A 16,341-nucleotide genomic window follows, 5' to 3' on the forward strand; every position below is an offset into this window, starting at 1 on the left:
ATTGTTTAGTATTTTACGTCTTGATGACTTATCACTTGCCATATACAAACACATCAGAGGTGGAAATAAACTTTGGGACATTCCAATATAAAATCCTTGAATTCAGCGCAGTTAGGTGTAGCCAAATATTCTTTATTTACTGAATATTCCTCTCTAATTGAGAGTTATTGGTGACCCTTGCCTGACCCTGGCCAGTGACTCTCTATCTCCCTCTGCAAGGGTCTCCCTCTGCAAACCTACCACACCGGTCTAAACTGGAAAAGCATATATTTCTGAAGAAACTTTATGTGCTTGCTCCAACTGTTGAAAATTATGCCATATTAGTTTGAGAAGATTAAATCATGGAAGTGGGTTAGGCTAGTGGGTGAATGAAACGTTATGGTAAAACAGCATCAACTTTAACTGTGCTATTCCACTCTCATAGACAAAAAACAATAGAATGTATTTGGTTGAATCATGTAATAGGGAATGACAGTTTCAGTATGGCTTTGTATTTCCATGCAATTGATCATATACTTAAGGCAATAAGAGCAAATGATTAACAAATCAATCATATATAATACAAATAAGAAACAGGATTATACTCTACTAAATTTGGACTGGGTGTCAGTTCTACTCTCGTGCTTTATCAACAGTTTAAGCATTAAGTTCAAATCAGTCAAGTCTTTATAATATCAGTAGGTGCTCGATTTAAAGGTGCAAAGTGCAGAAATTGCTCTGCCATTTCCTAGTTGCCAAAATTCGAATAGTTCGCCTAATTTCAGTTTATGTGACAAAACAAGCAATGTACAGTGTAGAGAATAATTGTACCATCTCAACCGCTGTGAAATATCTTTTCATAACCAAAAAGATTGTGTTTTCAGCTGTTTGAAGCTGGTGTACAAGACCGAAAGTAAAAGATACAAAAACGAAACTTAGGAACGGGAAGCATAGAAGTAGCGCACAAAGAACAGATCTTACGCTTCTTAGACTTTCTTTCAATGAGAATTGCAGATCTAACACTCACCTTTCTATGTGAAGTTGGTCAGGTCGCCCAATAGGTTACATATTTCACCTTTAAAGTTGTGATATGAGACATTATAACTTCCTTATCAGCTCTAACTGTGCTGTTCCTAGACAAGAGGCCTATCAGCTCTATGTTGTTCCACTGTTACAGAGGCCATGATAAGATCTTTAGAGGCTGGTGTTTACATCGATTACCAAGGCAGGGAAAGACTCTCTCAGCGAAAGTGTGTGTGAATGTGTGTAGGTGTGAGTTATTAAAAGGGTCATAGAATGACAGCTTCCCTCTGTCCCAGTCCAGCTGCACTCGGATCCTCTGGGGTCTCTGGCCCAACGTGAAGGGAATGGTTGAATTTGGTAGGGAATATGCACTGTATTCACCTGATTTATAATTTAGACCCCAGAGTCCACTGCGTATTCCTCCCTTCCTCCGGACAGTCTCTGTAACCACACCCAGGGTCCAGCCTACACTGTCCCCAACCTCAACATCCCAGATGTGTGTCCCTGAGTTGAAGCCGTCAGAGCCCAGGACCATTCTATTGTTGTCAAACCTCTCTGGGTTGTCAGGATGCTTCTGCGTCCCATCACCAAGTCTCACAGTGGTCAGATCACCAGACAAGATGAGAGATGGGTGGGTAGTCTTGGGATCCAGAGTCGCAGCAGCTAAACAAAGAGAACAGAGATTCTGTATGGGGTTTTTCAAACTGCACATTTGGGGCTTAGACCAGGGCCAAGCAACGTTTCACACTTGCATCAAGTAGTGTCATGTATTAACTATGGCTAGTAACTGAACATCTTGTCAATTGCAGCAATAAAATTATACTTACAATAGTGAGCAAACACTTCAACAATGTCCTGCATCTTCCCACAAAATCTGCGCAGGTTGTCAAGGTGCTTAGCCACATGGATCAGTGCTCCTGAAACCCTCTCTGGATCCGGCAGTGTGCACTGGGCTCTGGAAGAATATTCAGGAGTTAGTTCAACTGTGGGGTTGGGTGAAGAACAGCCTTGGCACCCTAGGTTAAGATCCTCAGTAAAGAGAGAGCGAAGAGGCATATCACTTACCTTTTCAGTGTGACCTTGTAGTTCTGCAGAAGAATAAAATACCAAATTAATAATAAATAATGATAATACATGACATGTAATCCAGCCTGGCCTCAGAGACAATACGTATGATATGTTACAAATGGTCGGATTACTTAAAACAGACACGAAAGTGGCATCTTATCTGATTAGCAACTTTAGCTAACCACCACCATAGCGTTTTGCAACTGCTGAGCATGTTATCGAACCCTCACCCCTATCCCTTACACCTAACCTAGCTAACCTTAGTGACAAATGCTAAAGCATCGGTGACTGTTGTTTAAGACGTATCATACGAATTGGAAGGATGTAACAAATAATACATATTGGAGGGACCCCAAAATAACGTGCCAAATCCTACATGTGGGTGTCAGATGACATTGTGAAATCAGTTCATCAATAAATACACTCAGCAAAAAAATAAACGTCACCTCACTGTCAACTGTGTTTATTTTCAGCAAACTTAACATGTGTAAATACTTGTATAAACATAAGATTCAACAACTGAGACAAACTGAACAGGTTCCACAGACATGTGACTAACAGAAATTGAATAATGTGTCCCTGAATAAAGGGGGGCGGGGGTCAAAATCAAAAGTAACAGTCATTATCTGGTGTGGCCACCAGCTGCATTAAGTACTGCAGTGCATCTCCTCCTCATAGACTGCACCAGATTTGCCAGTTCTTGCTGTGAGATGTTAACCCACTCTTCCACCAAGGCACCTGCAAGTTCCCGGACATTTCTGTGGGGAATGGCCCTGGCCCTCACCCTCCGATCCAACAGGTCCTAGACATGCTCAATGGGATTGAGATCCGGGCTCTTTGCTGGCCATGGCAGAACACTGACATTCCTGTCTTTCAGGTAATCATGCATAGAACAAGCAGTATGGCTGGTGGCATTGTCATGCTGGAGGGTCATGTTAGGATGAGCCTGCAGGAAGGATACATAAGGGAGGAGGATGTCTTCCCTGTAACGCACAGCGTTGAGATTGAGATTGCCTGCAATGACAACAAGCTCAGTCCGATGATGCTGTGACACACCGCCCCAGACCATGACGGACCCTCCACCTCCAAATCGATCACGCTCCAGAGTACAGGCCTCGGTGTAACGCTCATTCCTTCGACGATAAACGCAAATCCGACCATCACCCCTGGTGAAGAGCACTTTTTGCCAGTCTTGTCTGGTCCAGCGACGGTGGGTTTGTGCCCATAGGCGACGTTGTTGCCAGTGATGTCTGATGAGGACCTGCCTTACAACAGGCCTACAAGCCCTCAGTCCAGCCTCTCAGCCTATTGCGGACAGTCTGAGCACTGATGGAGAGATTGTTCGTTCCTGGTGTAACCCAGGCAGTTGTTGTTGCCATCCTGTACCTGTCCCGCAGGTGTGATGTTCGGATGTACCAATCCTGTACACGTGGTCTGCCACTGCGAGGACAATCAGCTGTCTGTCCTGTCTCCCTGTAGCGCTGTCTTAGGCGTCTCGCAGTACGAACATTGCAATTTAGTGCGCTGGCCACATCTGCAGTCCTCATGCCTCCTTGCAGCATGCCTTAGTCACATTCACGCAGATGAGCAGGGACCCTGGGCATCTTTCTTTCTGTGTTTTTCAGAATCAGTAGAAAGGCCTCTTTAGTGTCCTAAGTTTTCATAACTGTAACCTTAATTGCCTACCGTCTGTAAACTGTTAGTGTCTTAACGACCGTTCCACAGGTGCATGTTCATTGAACAAGGGGAAACCGTGTTTAAACCCTTTACAATGAAGATCTGTGAAGTTATTTGGATTTTTACGAATTATCTTTGAAAGACAGGGTCCTGAAAAAGGGGCTTTTCTTTTTTTGCTGAGTTTATATCGCAAATAATTTCTGCTTATTATTGAGTTATTGGTTTTTACCTGAAGGAATGAGATATCTTCTGCTTTCAGCTCCTCCTCTATTGCTTTGATTGTGTCTGAAAGTGATGATAACCCTCCGATCATCTCATCAATCTTCTTCTTCATCAAGTGACTCTTCTGCTCCTCTTCTTCCTTCAGAGTAGCTAATCTGGCCGCCTCGTCCTCTCGAAGCAACTGGTGTATCTTCTCAAACTCCCCTTAATCTGTCTTTCTGTGTCCTCTGCTTGTAGCTGCAGACAGCGGGAGGAATATGTGAAATACTATTATTACCACAGCTATTCTCACAATGAATCCACAAATGCACAAAGGCATTCAGCTACAGTTACATTGCACTGTGGTATTAGACAACATAAGTCAACATTCTCACCTTAATATGGGTTACTGCTTGATGGCAGGCTAGTTTCACTTTATGGAAGATCTCAAACGTCTTCTGTAAGTGCTTCAATAAAGTCTTGAGTTCCTCCTAGAATTGAAAATTGATACTGTATTGAAGACGGTCAACCTGCTATTATTACTTTGTGTGAATGGGGATTACTGATTATTAGTTTGTAGTTACTTTCAACAGCATTAAAAATGACATAAGAGCCTAGAACAGACATGCGATATACACCTACATGAGTGGGGAATGAAACATTCACAAATTCTACAACGCAAACATGCTGTCCATAAGGACACCAGAGTTTGTAGGTATGATGAGAAAGTAAACACTAACATTAATTTTTCTTCTGGTGTAAAATGTCAGCAAAATTATCTTGTGGTAATGTTATTATAAGCCCCCTACCTTAAAATCCTGTGCAGCTTCATTCATGGGACAGAAATTGTGGTTTGCATGTTTTTTAGAAGTATGACACAAAACACACTGGCTGTTTATCATTCAGACAGAAGAGTTTGAGTTTCTCGTGGTGCAGACAGCCCCTCAGGCCCTGCTGAATCTCTCTGATTCTTCTCCTCTAAGAAGGCCTCACACAGTTTCTTTCAAATTAGGTTACGAGGAGGTTCTTCCTTTGAGGATATTCTACTGCAAATTGGACATTCCAGAGAATCCGTTTGTTTCTAGAATTCATTGAGACAGACTTAACAAAAGCTGTGGCTACATGACAGGATTACAGGATCCCGGAAGATGTTACTGCACACTGGACTTGAAATTTAGAGGAGAAATGTATGGCAACTGGACAATGAAAGAAAGTGGAATCGCAATAGAACATGAGAGAAATGCTGGTTTCAATGGCATATGAGGAAGTGTTTATAAAATAAATATGATCAGATTTTTCTTGGGCAACTTTGAAACAAGGTAAGACTTGGCTCATAAAATGACAAAAAAAACATCCAGGTAAAAAAATAAATAAAGAAGTTTTTTTTACATGCTGACCGCCTCTGCTCAGATTGCAAGGTGTGTGATGTTAATGTTAATTATCCTACATTATATTTGTGAAACATGACTGGCGTTTGGCCTATATATATATATACAATTAAACGTCTCATTAAAGTTTGGCTAAATTTTCTATCGCCTCTCTCATGTCAGCGTCGGTGTGGTATGGACATGAAAGTCTGTAGCTAATATACATAGTCTAGCACTTACACTTTGACATGTATGCTAATTATTTATGTATATTTACATCGCTTGTGTTTTTCTAAACAGAATAGCTTGTGTTTTTTGGTTTTCTAATCAATCTAATTGGCTATTTTGATTGCCTTGGTGCTGTCACGACCGTCTTGCTGTGAGAGATTGGACCAAGGCGCAGCGTGTGCAAAATACATCTTCTCTTTATTTTGAAGAAGAACAAACGAAAAAACAAAACGACGAACGTGAAGCTATAAATGACTAAGTGCAAACATGCAACATAGACTAGACATAGACAACTACTCACAAAACCTACTGCCTATGGCTGCCTTAAATATGGCTCCCAATCAGAGACAATGAATGACAGCTGTCTCTGATTGAGACCCAATCTAGGCAGCCATAGACATAACTAGACAACCTCACTCTTCTCTACCCCATACACATACAACACCCATAGACTAAACAAAACACACAAAGACAACCCACCCCAACTCACGCCCTGACCAACTAAATAAATAAAAGGAAAAGGAACAATAGGTCAGGAACGTGACAGGTGCCCTGGCAGATGATCTTGGTGCCCTGGCAGATTGGGCACCTCTTGAAGGCTAAATGTCCGTGCCCTTAAAATCACGAAATTCCAGTGCTGCCCGGAACATATCCCATTCTGTACTAGCAAAAGTCTTGTAGCTTCGTGTCTGCTTCATCAGACCTCTTACATATTGAGCGATTCACTGGTACTTACTGTTTGAGCTTTTGTTTGGAAGCAGGAGGATAGAGTCTTGGTCTGATTTTCCGAAGGGAGGTCGAGGGAGGACCTTGTATGTGTTTCTGTGGGTAGAATAAAAGTGGTCCATAGTTTTAACGCCCCTTGTGGCACATGGAGACATGTTGGTAGAAGTTAGGCAGAACGGATCTTAGTCTTTCCTCGTAAAAATTTCTGCCAACAAGAAACGCCACCTCTGGGTCTGCGGTTTCTTGTTTGTTTATGGCCCCATACAGTTCATTGAATGACAGGTGGTGTTTGTTTTTTGTGGGATGTAGACAGCAGTGATACTTACGGATTAGAACGATCTTGGTAGATAAAAAGGTCTGCAGTTTACCATGAGGTATTCTATGTCAAGTGAGAAAAAGCTTGAGATTTCCGTCTCACTGGAAGCCGCGCACCAGTTATTGTATACAAAGAGGCACACCTCTCCCCCTTTGGACTTGCCTGAAGCCACCGTCTGATCATGATGCTGCATGGAGAAACCACTGAGTTGTATATCCATAGATTCAGTCAGCTAAGACTCTGTAAAGCACAGAATATTGCAGCTTTCAAGCCTATTTGATAGGAGACTCCCGAACGAAGCTCATCCATCTTATTCTCGAGTGACTGGACATTTGCCAATAAAACATAGGGGAGTGCCGTTAGATTTTCTCTCCATCTGTCTCATCAGGACGCCAGCATGCCTTTTGCATCTATGCCTACGGCGCTTAGGTATCCAAAACAATAGGGTAGGATCCGGTGTAAGTTTATACTTCAGGAAGATCACAGGATGGACCACCGCAAGGTAGCGCTCCACACAGGTACAGGACTTGAACACGGGCCGGCCAGTGTAGATGAGACGTGAAGAAAACGTAGTCATGTATCGAAGAACATGTCCCAGGACATATTGGTCCAGATAGTACAAGGCCGCACAGAGGCAGGAGAGGATTTCAGACACGGACAGGTTGAGAGCGGAGAAGTCCTGAGGCCCCAAGACCTTCCCCTCCGGTCACTACCAGCCACAGGAAATAGACATTTTTGGGACACCTAGAATGATGTTGGTTACTGCAGGCACAAGGTAGAGCAATGTGATTCATGCAAAAGCAGGATCCAAAGGGACAGGTGGAAGCAGTAGTGAAGTTATTTGCTTTGGAACTATTCATTTCCTTGATATGTCTGTGGTTTCAGTGGACACTGCAAAAAGAGACTAAATAAAAATAATAGTCCGGATTTTCCGTTGTAGAGGGAGCAGTTTCGGTACCGGATGACCAAAAACGAAAAATAGAAAATTTTCAATTAATTTCCCAAAGTGACTGAATCAGGCTGGAATTTACATCAACCCTTCAAAGCATACAAAATACACCATCATGTTTGAAATACCAAAATTGGACATTTCTAAAATACAAAGTATTCAGTCTAAAAGAACACTTCACTACATCTGATGGTTGATAACAATTGCTACAATTGCCTAACTTATAAAAAGCCATACCTTGACTGAAGGAGTTCTGTTTGCATTCATGGGGTGGATGTTGTGTGTAAGTCTGAAGAATCAGTTCTTGATGAATCTAAACTTCTCTTCCATAAACACATTTTGCAAACAAATATAGCCCATCATCTGGAGCACGGTATGCAAATGGAGAGGTAAATCAGCACTCATTGTTCCATCCCTGGTTTTAAAGGGAGCGGGTTATTTTTGCTCTTGGAAGAAACGCGACAGTGTATAGGAGTGCATCATAAATAAGACGGTTTATTTTAATATTGAAAGAGGAGAAGACATGGCTGTTTCCAGAGATCTCTCCAACTGCCTGCTCAAAGGGTAGTATTATTACACAGGCCATCCACCAACGAGGACCGTCAATTGAGATGTTATTAACCAATAAGGAGGAAGCATTATGTGATCGCGCACTGAACAAGTACATGCACCTTTAAACAAAGGCATTGTGTGCATAATAACATTCTGCTGTCTATTCTCATACAAAACATTCATGACCACTCTCATCAGTCCATTATTACATTTTCCATTCTGTTCACACTCAGGTTGTACATTGTCTAGCTAAGGATTCTCCAACCCTGTTCCTGGAGAGCTACTGTCCTGTTGATTTTCACTCCAACCCTAATCTAGCGCACCTGATTCTAATAATTCGCTCGTTGATGAGCTGAATCAGGCTATTTACAACTGGGGTTGGAGCAAAAACCTATAGGAGGGTAATCTTCCAGGAATTGGGATGGAGAACCCTGGTCTAGCTCATCATGTTCTTATTAAATTGATTGCCAAGATATTTTGTCAGTAAACAAAAGTATATAAGCTAAATGACATTGAAAATATTTTTAATACAAGGATAGAACAGCGGCCTCTGGTAAGACAAAGAGTGACGGTCTATGTATATTTGTAAACAACAGCTGGTTCACGAAATCAATGGAAGTCTCAAGGTTTTGCTCGCCTGAGGTAGAGTATCTCATGATAAGCTGTAGACCACACTATTTACCAAGAGAGTTTTCCTCTGTATTAGCTGGTGGTCGTATGTAGCTGTCTACATACCACCACAAACCGATGCTGGTACTAAGACCACACTCAATGAGCTATAATCGGCCATAAGTTAACAGGAAAATGCTCATACCCCAACCAAAGCCATGGATTACAGGCAAAATCTACAATGAGCTAAAGGGTAGAGCTGCCACTTTCAAGGAGCGGGACTCTAACCCGGAAGCTTATAAGAAATTCCACTTTGCCCTCCGACAAACCATCAAACAGGCAAAACGTCAATACAGGACAAAGATTGAATCGTACTACACTGGCTCCGACGCTCGTCGGATGTGGCAAAGTTTGCAAACTATTACAGACTACAAAGGGAAGCACAGCCCAGTGACATGAGCCTACTAGCCTACCAGACTTCTATGCTCGCTTCGAGGCAAGCAACACTGAAGCATGCATGAGAGCACCAGCTGTTCCGGACAACTGTGTGATCATGCTCTCCGTAGCCGATGTGAGTAAGACCTTTGAACAGGTCAACATGCACAAGGCTGCAGGTCCAGTCGGATTACCAGGACGTGCACTTCAAGCATGCGCTGACCAACTGGCAAGTGTCTTCACTGACATCTTTTCCTCTCCCTGTCTGAGTCTGTAATACCAACATGTTTCAAGCAGACCACCAGAGTCCCTGTGCCCAAGAACACTAAGGTAACCAGCCTAAATAACTACAGACCTGTAGCACTCACGTCTGTAGCCATGAAGTGCTTCCAAAAGCTGGTCATGGCTCCCATCAACACCATTATCCCAGAAACCCGAGACCCACTCCAATTTGCATACCGCCCCAACAGAGCCACAGATGATGCAATCTCTATTGCACTCCACACTGCCCTTTCACACCTGGACAAAAGGAACACCTATGTGAGAATGCTATTCATTGACTACAGCTCAGCGTTCAACACCATAGTGCTCTCAAAGCTCACCACTAAGCTAAGGACCCTGGGACTAAACACCTCCCTCTGCAACTGGATCCTGGACTTCCTGATGGGCCGCCCCCAGGTGGTGAGGGTAGGTAACAACACATCCGCCTCGCTGATCCTCAACACGGGGGCCCCTCAGGAGTGTGTGCTCAGTCCCCTCATGTACTCCCTGTTCATTCATGACTGCATGGCTAGGCACGACTCCAGACTATCATTAAGTTTGCTGATGACACAACAGTGGTAGGCCTGATCACCGACAACGACGAGACAGCCTATGGGGAAGAGGTCAGAGACCTGGCCGTGTGGTGTCAGGACAACAACCTCTTCCTTAACGTGATCAAGACAAAGGAGATGATTGTGGACCTCAGGAAAAGGAGGATCGAACACGCCCCCATTTTTATTGACGGGGCTGTAGTGGAGTAGGTTTAGCGCTTCAAGTTCCTTGGTGTCCACATCACCAACAAACTAACATGGACCAAGCACACCAAGACAGTTGTGAGGAGGCCACGACAAAACCGATTCCCCCTCAGGAGACAGAAAATAGTAGTCATGGCGCCAACAGAGATGTTCACCTTGCGTCAGGTCCTTAGGAAACTATGCAGTAATATGTTTTTTTAATGTATTATTTCTTACATTGTTAGCCCAGAAAATCTCAAGTGTTATTAAATACAGCCGGAAGGAACTACTGGATATAAAAGTGATGTCAATTTACCAACATTACGAACAGGAATATGACTTTCCTGAAGTGAATCCTTTGATCGGACCTCCATTCTGGACATGGGATCTTATTCCAGAGGCTGGCCCAAAACAACGTGGTCGCCGCAGACAGACTGAGCGGCCTACTGGTCAGACTTAGAAGGCGAGCACACCATCCACCGCTTCCGAGCATATTACTTGCCAATGTCCAATCTCTAGACAACAAGGTGGACGAAATTAGAGCACGAGTACCAATCCAGAGAGACACCAGAGATTGTAACATTCTCTGTTTCCCGGAAACATGGCACACTCGGGATATGTTGTCAGAGTCGGTACAGCCAACTGGTTTCTTCACGCATCGCGCCAACAGAAACTAACATCTCTCTGGTAAGAAGAAGGGCGGGGGTGTATGCCACATGATTTACGACTCATGGTGTAATCATAGCAACATACAAGAACTCAAGTCCATTAATTCACCTGACCTAGAATTCCTTACAATCAAATTACTCTGCATTATCTCCCAAGAGAATTCTCTTTGATTATAGTCACAGCCGTGTATATTCCCCCTAGCAGATACGTTGATGGCCCTGAAAGAACTTCACTCAATTCTATGTAAACTGGAAACCATATATCCTGAGGCTGCATTTATTGTAGCTGGGGATTTTAACAAAGCTAATCTGAGAACAATTCTTCGTAAATTCTATCAGCTTATCGAATGCGTGACACGAGCTGGTAGCATTCTGGACCATTGCTACTCTAATTTCCGCGATGCATACAAAGTCCTCCCCCCTTCAGCAAATCTGACCATGACTCCATCTTGTTGCTCCCAGCCTATAGACAGAAACTCAAACAGGAAACGCCCATGCTCAGGTCTATCCAACGCTGGTCTGGCCAATCGCATTCCTTGCTTCAAGATTTCTTCAATCACGTGGACTGGGATATGTTCCGGGTAGCCTCAGACAACAACATTGACGTATATGCTGACTCAGTGAGTGAGTTTATTAGCAAGTGCATCTGTGATATTGTACCCACTGTGACTATTAAAACCTTCCCTAACCAGAAACCGTGGATTGATGGCAGCATTCGTGCAAAATTGAAAGCGCGAACCACCGCTTTTAATCATGGCAAGGCGACTGGAAACATGACGGGAATACAACAGTGTAGCTATTCCCTCCACAAGGCAATCAAACAAGCAACGCGTCAGTATAGAGACAAAGTAGTCGCAATTCAACGACTCAAACACGAGACATATGTGGCAGGGTCTACGGTCAATCGCGGATTGCAAATAGAAAACTAGCCCCGTCGCGGTCATCGACGTCTTGCTCCTTGACAAATGAAACAACTTCTTTGCTCGCTTTGAGGACAATACAGTGCCACAGACACGACCCGCTACCAAAGCCTGTGGGCTCTTCTTCACCGTGGCCAACGTGAGTGGAACATTTAAACGTGTTTACCCTCGCAAGGTTGCCGGCCTAGACGGCATCTCTAGCCGCGTCCTCAGAGCATGCGCAGACCAGCTGGCTGGTGTGTTTACGGACATATTCAATCAATCTCTATCCAGTCTGCTGTCCCCAAATGCTTCAAGATGGCCACCATTGTTCCTGTTCCCAAGAAAGCTAAGGTAACTGAACTAAATGACTATCGCCCCGTAGCACTCACTTCTGTCATCATGAAGTGCTTTGAGAGACTAGACAAGGATCATATCACCTCCACCCTACCTGATACTCTAGACTCACTCCAATTTGCTTACTGCCCCAATAGGTCCACAGATGACACAATCACCATCACACTGCTCTATCCGGTCTGCACAATGCATCACCGGGGGCAAATTACCTTCCCTCTAGGACACCTACAGCACCCGATGTTACAGGAAGGCCAAAAAGATCATCAAGGACAACAACCACCCGAGCCACTGCATGTTCACCCCGCTATCATCCAGAAGGCGAGGTCAGTACAGGTACATCAAAGCTGGGAACGAGAGACTGAAAAACAGCTTCTATCTCAAAGCCATCAGACTGTTAAACAGCCATCACTAACATTGAGTGGCTGCTGCCAACATACAGATTCAAATCTCTGGCCACTTTAATACATTTAATAAATGGATTTAATAAAGGTATCACTAGTCAATTTAAATAACGACACTTTAATAATGTCTATATATCCTACATTACTCATCTCATTTGTATTTACTGTATTCTATACCATGTTCGGCATCTTGCCTATGCCGCACGGTCGTCGCTCATCCATATATTTATATGTACATATTCTTATTCCTCCCTTTACATTTGTGTGTATAAGGTAGTCGTTGTGAATTTGTTAGATTACTTGTTAGATACAGTATTACTGCACTGTCGGAACTAGAAGCCCAAGCATTGCTACACTCGCAATAACATCTGCTAACCATGTGTATGTGACCAATAAAACTTGATTTGAAATATTTGGCATGGGTCCTCAGATCCACAAAAGTTTCTACAGCTCCACCATCGAGAGCATCCTGACTGCTGGCATCACTTCCTGGTATGGCAACTGCTCGGCCTCCGACCGCAAGGCACTACAGAGGGTAGTGTGTACAGCCCAGTACATCACTGGGGCCAACCTTTCTGTCGTCCAGGATCTCTATACCAGGCGGTGTCAGAGGAGGCCCTAAAAATTGTCAAAGACTCCAGCCACCCTAGTCATAGACTGTTCTCTCTGCTACTGCCAAGTCTAGGTCCAAGAGGCTTCTATACAGCTTCTAACCCCAAGCCATAAGACTCCTGAACATCTAATAAATTGGCTACCCAGACTATTTGCATTGTCCCCCTCCCCTTTTTTTACGCTGCTGCTACTCTCTGTTTATTATCTATGCATAGTCACTTCCATAACTCTACCTACATATATATATATTACCTCAATTACCTCGACTAACCGGTGCCCCCGCACATTGACTCTGTACCGGTACCCCTGTATTTAGCCTCGCTATTGTTATTTTACTGTTGCTCTTTAATTATTATTTACTTTTTAATTTATTTTTTAAATATATTGTTATTTATTTTATGTATTTATTCTTCACACCTCATTGTCTAAGGGCTTGAAAGCATTTACCTGTTGTATTCAGCGCATATGACACATTTATTTTATTTGAAATCAAAGCTATACAGTGCCTGTCCGACAATGCAAATAGTCTGAGTAGTCATTTGATTAGATGTTCAGGAGTCTGGCTTGGGGGTAGAAGATGTTGAACAAGCGGTCAACTAAAAGGTTTCAGGATTCTGTACATCATTTTGTAAACAAATACAGGCCATCATCTGGCGTACGGCCCAGTATGCAAAATTAGAGTACATTGAGCTTTTAAACTCTTTTCACACTCAGGTTGTACAATGTATTTGACACAATGAGATACATCTGATATTTGTCTGCACAAACACGTCTATGCAACTGTTATTTATTGTCAGTTAGAAAAACAATCTGTTAAAGTATCAAAAGAAGGCAACATCATAAGGAAGAAATACTTAATTTTTCTCACACATGACTGTATACAAAGGTGTTTAGCAGACAACTTTCTTCTGCTCACTGATTGGACATTGCATAATCATTTGCGAGAAAGAAATCAATAATTTATCTCTTACAATGCAATGCAACTGAGATGCAGGCAATTTTTTTTGGGGGGGGGGGGGGGGTGACATACAGAGCAACCCAGATAGAACTTTGTTGCAAGTAGCTGAAACTGCATCCAGATTATTTCGTGTGACGTCAGTTTAAGGGCTTCAATGTAGTCTTGAGTTCCTCCATGGAATGAAGCTATGGCTACACGACAGGAGGACAGGATCCCTGAAGATGTCACAGCACACAGGACAGGATAAATCATTTTCTTGGAGAGAATGTTTGGAAGACATAAAAAAAAATCCTAGTCACAATCCTCTGTAATGGCCTCTGAAGGGAGGAGAAATGCCTAACGCTAGGCTACTTCAGTTTTATTTAGTCAGACGTGCTTTCAAATCTCAGTGTAGATGCCATTTCCTCCTACTCTTCGGGGGTTGATTTCTTGTAGTCATTGGAGTATGTTTGAGTCCTGTATCGTATTCTATGTCGAACATAGATAAAGGTAAATTACACCTGTAGCTGATACAAGATGATTGTTAGTGTGAGCCGAGGGACTTTACCCTGGAAAGTTGTCATGAGTTCACGAGTTAGTCACCTGAATTGTTAAGTATTATATGTCTTGATGATGACTTATCACTGGCCAGAACCCTCCCCCAACTCTCTCTCATTCTCTCACACACATAAAGCATTCATGCACACACACATATTATGGGATTTTCCAGTCAGAACATACTTTTCTGTCAATGGGAAAGGATGCAATTAACAAGTCTTTGTTTGGAATGTTCACAAGGGCCAACAATTATTTTTATTCACAATTCCTAGCTTTAACAAATCCACAAATACTGGCCATATAAAGCATAAGTATAGTTTGTGGGCCTAATTAGGCCCAAATATGTGTTATTTACAGAATTTTCCTCTGGTTGAGCATTAAATTACTGGTGACCCAGGCCTAACCATGGGCCGTAACTCTCTAGCCCCCTCTACAGACTATTTACAATTTAAGCCGCAATATTATAGCCAGGGCTAAGAAAGCAATGCCATCATGTACCTGCAGCAAAACCACACTTACAGCAGAGCTAGCTAGCTAAGCTAATAGAACGAAAAGGACGGCGATAAGAACGTTTTGCCTGCTATAGTATGTAATGCAGAACCCGAGATTCGTCTTCTACATTTAGGGACCTGCTTGTGGGATTGCCTTTTTGGTTAAATTTAGCTAACTAGCCAACAGCCAGCATAAATATGCTAGCGTTAGCTGGCTAGCTAGCTAATAGCTAGCTAGTGACTTTTGCTAGTTAGGACAAATATCAACACCCTCAGCTAGCTGTTGAAAGCAGAAGCGAAGACGACAAATACATGCCTATTATCGGTCTTATTATTTGTTAGCAAGCTACGTAGGAAAACACTTCGGGAAAAGCTAGCTGCCATGCTGCTCTAATATATGCAGTACGCTAGCTGTTCAACTAAGCTAGCTAATTAATTTGCTTGTTTGGTAGCTAGCAATGTCTCTTTCTTTTGCCTAGCATTCCGCATGCATGTTTTTGCAATTCCACGTTGTAAATGTCTGTTGTCAAAGTTGCTACTGAATTGCATTACCGACGCACGAGTAGCTTAACAGCATCTTGTAAAGTGTTAGACGGCACGTGCATTTACCGGATAAGAACCCAGGATTTAGCTATTTGTGCTGTGAGTGGTCCTATGGTGTAATGGTTAGCACTCTGGACTTTGAATCCAGCGATCCGAGTTCAAATCTCGGTAGGACCTCGTCATTTTGATTTAAAATATTCTAACAGTTACACAAATATTATGGACACTGAAATTATTGGTAGTTATCTCAGATGTGGATTTGTTGTCTCCTGTCAAAAGGTAAAATACAACAGTTAGTGGGTCTTCTGTACTAGGGCCCCCCAAGTTTTCTGAGCAAAGAAATATAATTAAAAAAAATACGTTTTTTAAATAATTTGTATTTTCATTGTTGGACATAATAGACTGTAAAACAGGCAATCTGCTCCAAATGATTTTAATTTAAGAAATCTTCTAAAGTATTCCCACGCATAATAATGAGACGTGATCGTTTACAAACGTAAGCAAGGTTTGAAATGATTATGTTGTAGTCAAACATATTTTGGGCTTCTCGCGGTCAATTTGCAGTCTCCAAATTATTTGTAATTATGTTCCATCCCCCGTCCACCCCCTTCAAGAAAAAAATAGGCCCGCAGCTGAATCTGGTTGATGATCCCTGCCATAGATTCAGTGCCTTCTGAAAGTATTCATACCCCTTGATTTATTCGACATTTTGTTTTACAGCCTGGATGAAATTGATATTTTTTCCTCACC

General features: G+C 42.7%; 1 non-coding gene and 1 pseudogene across 1 annotated transcript; one reads left to right on the forward strand and one right to left on the reverse strand.

Moving 5' to 3' along the window:
- Nucleotides 1-445: 445 nt before the first annotated feature.
- On the reverse strand, nucleotides 446-15,691 carry LOC129841292 (zinc-binding protein A33-like; annotated as a pseudogene).
- A 5-nt stretch (nucleotides 15,692-15,696) lies between these two features.
- Nucleotides 15,697-15,768, forward strand: trnaq-uug (transfer RNA glutamine (anticodon UUG)). Its single transcript has one exon. It is a non-coding gene; the product is annotated as a tRNA-Gln (tRNA).
- The last annotated feature ends 573 nt before the right edge of the window (nucleotides 15,769-16,341 follow it).

Source organism: Salvelinus fontinalis, chromosome 3 (genome assembly GCF_029448725.1).
Source record: "Salvelinus fontinalis isolate EN_2023a chromosome 3, ASM2944872v1, whole genome shotgun sequence".
Classification (NCBI taxonomy): domain Eukaryota; kingdom Metazoa; phylum Chordata; class Actinopteri; order Salmoniformes; family Salmonidae; genus Salvelinus; species Salvelinus fontinalis.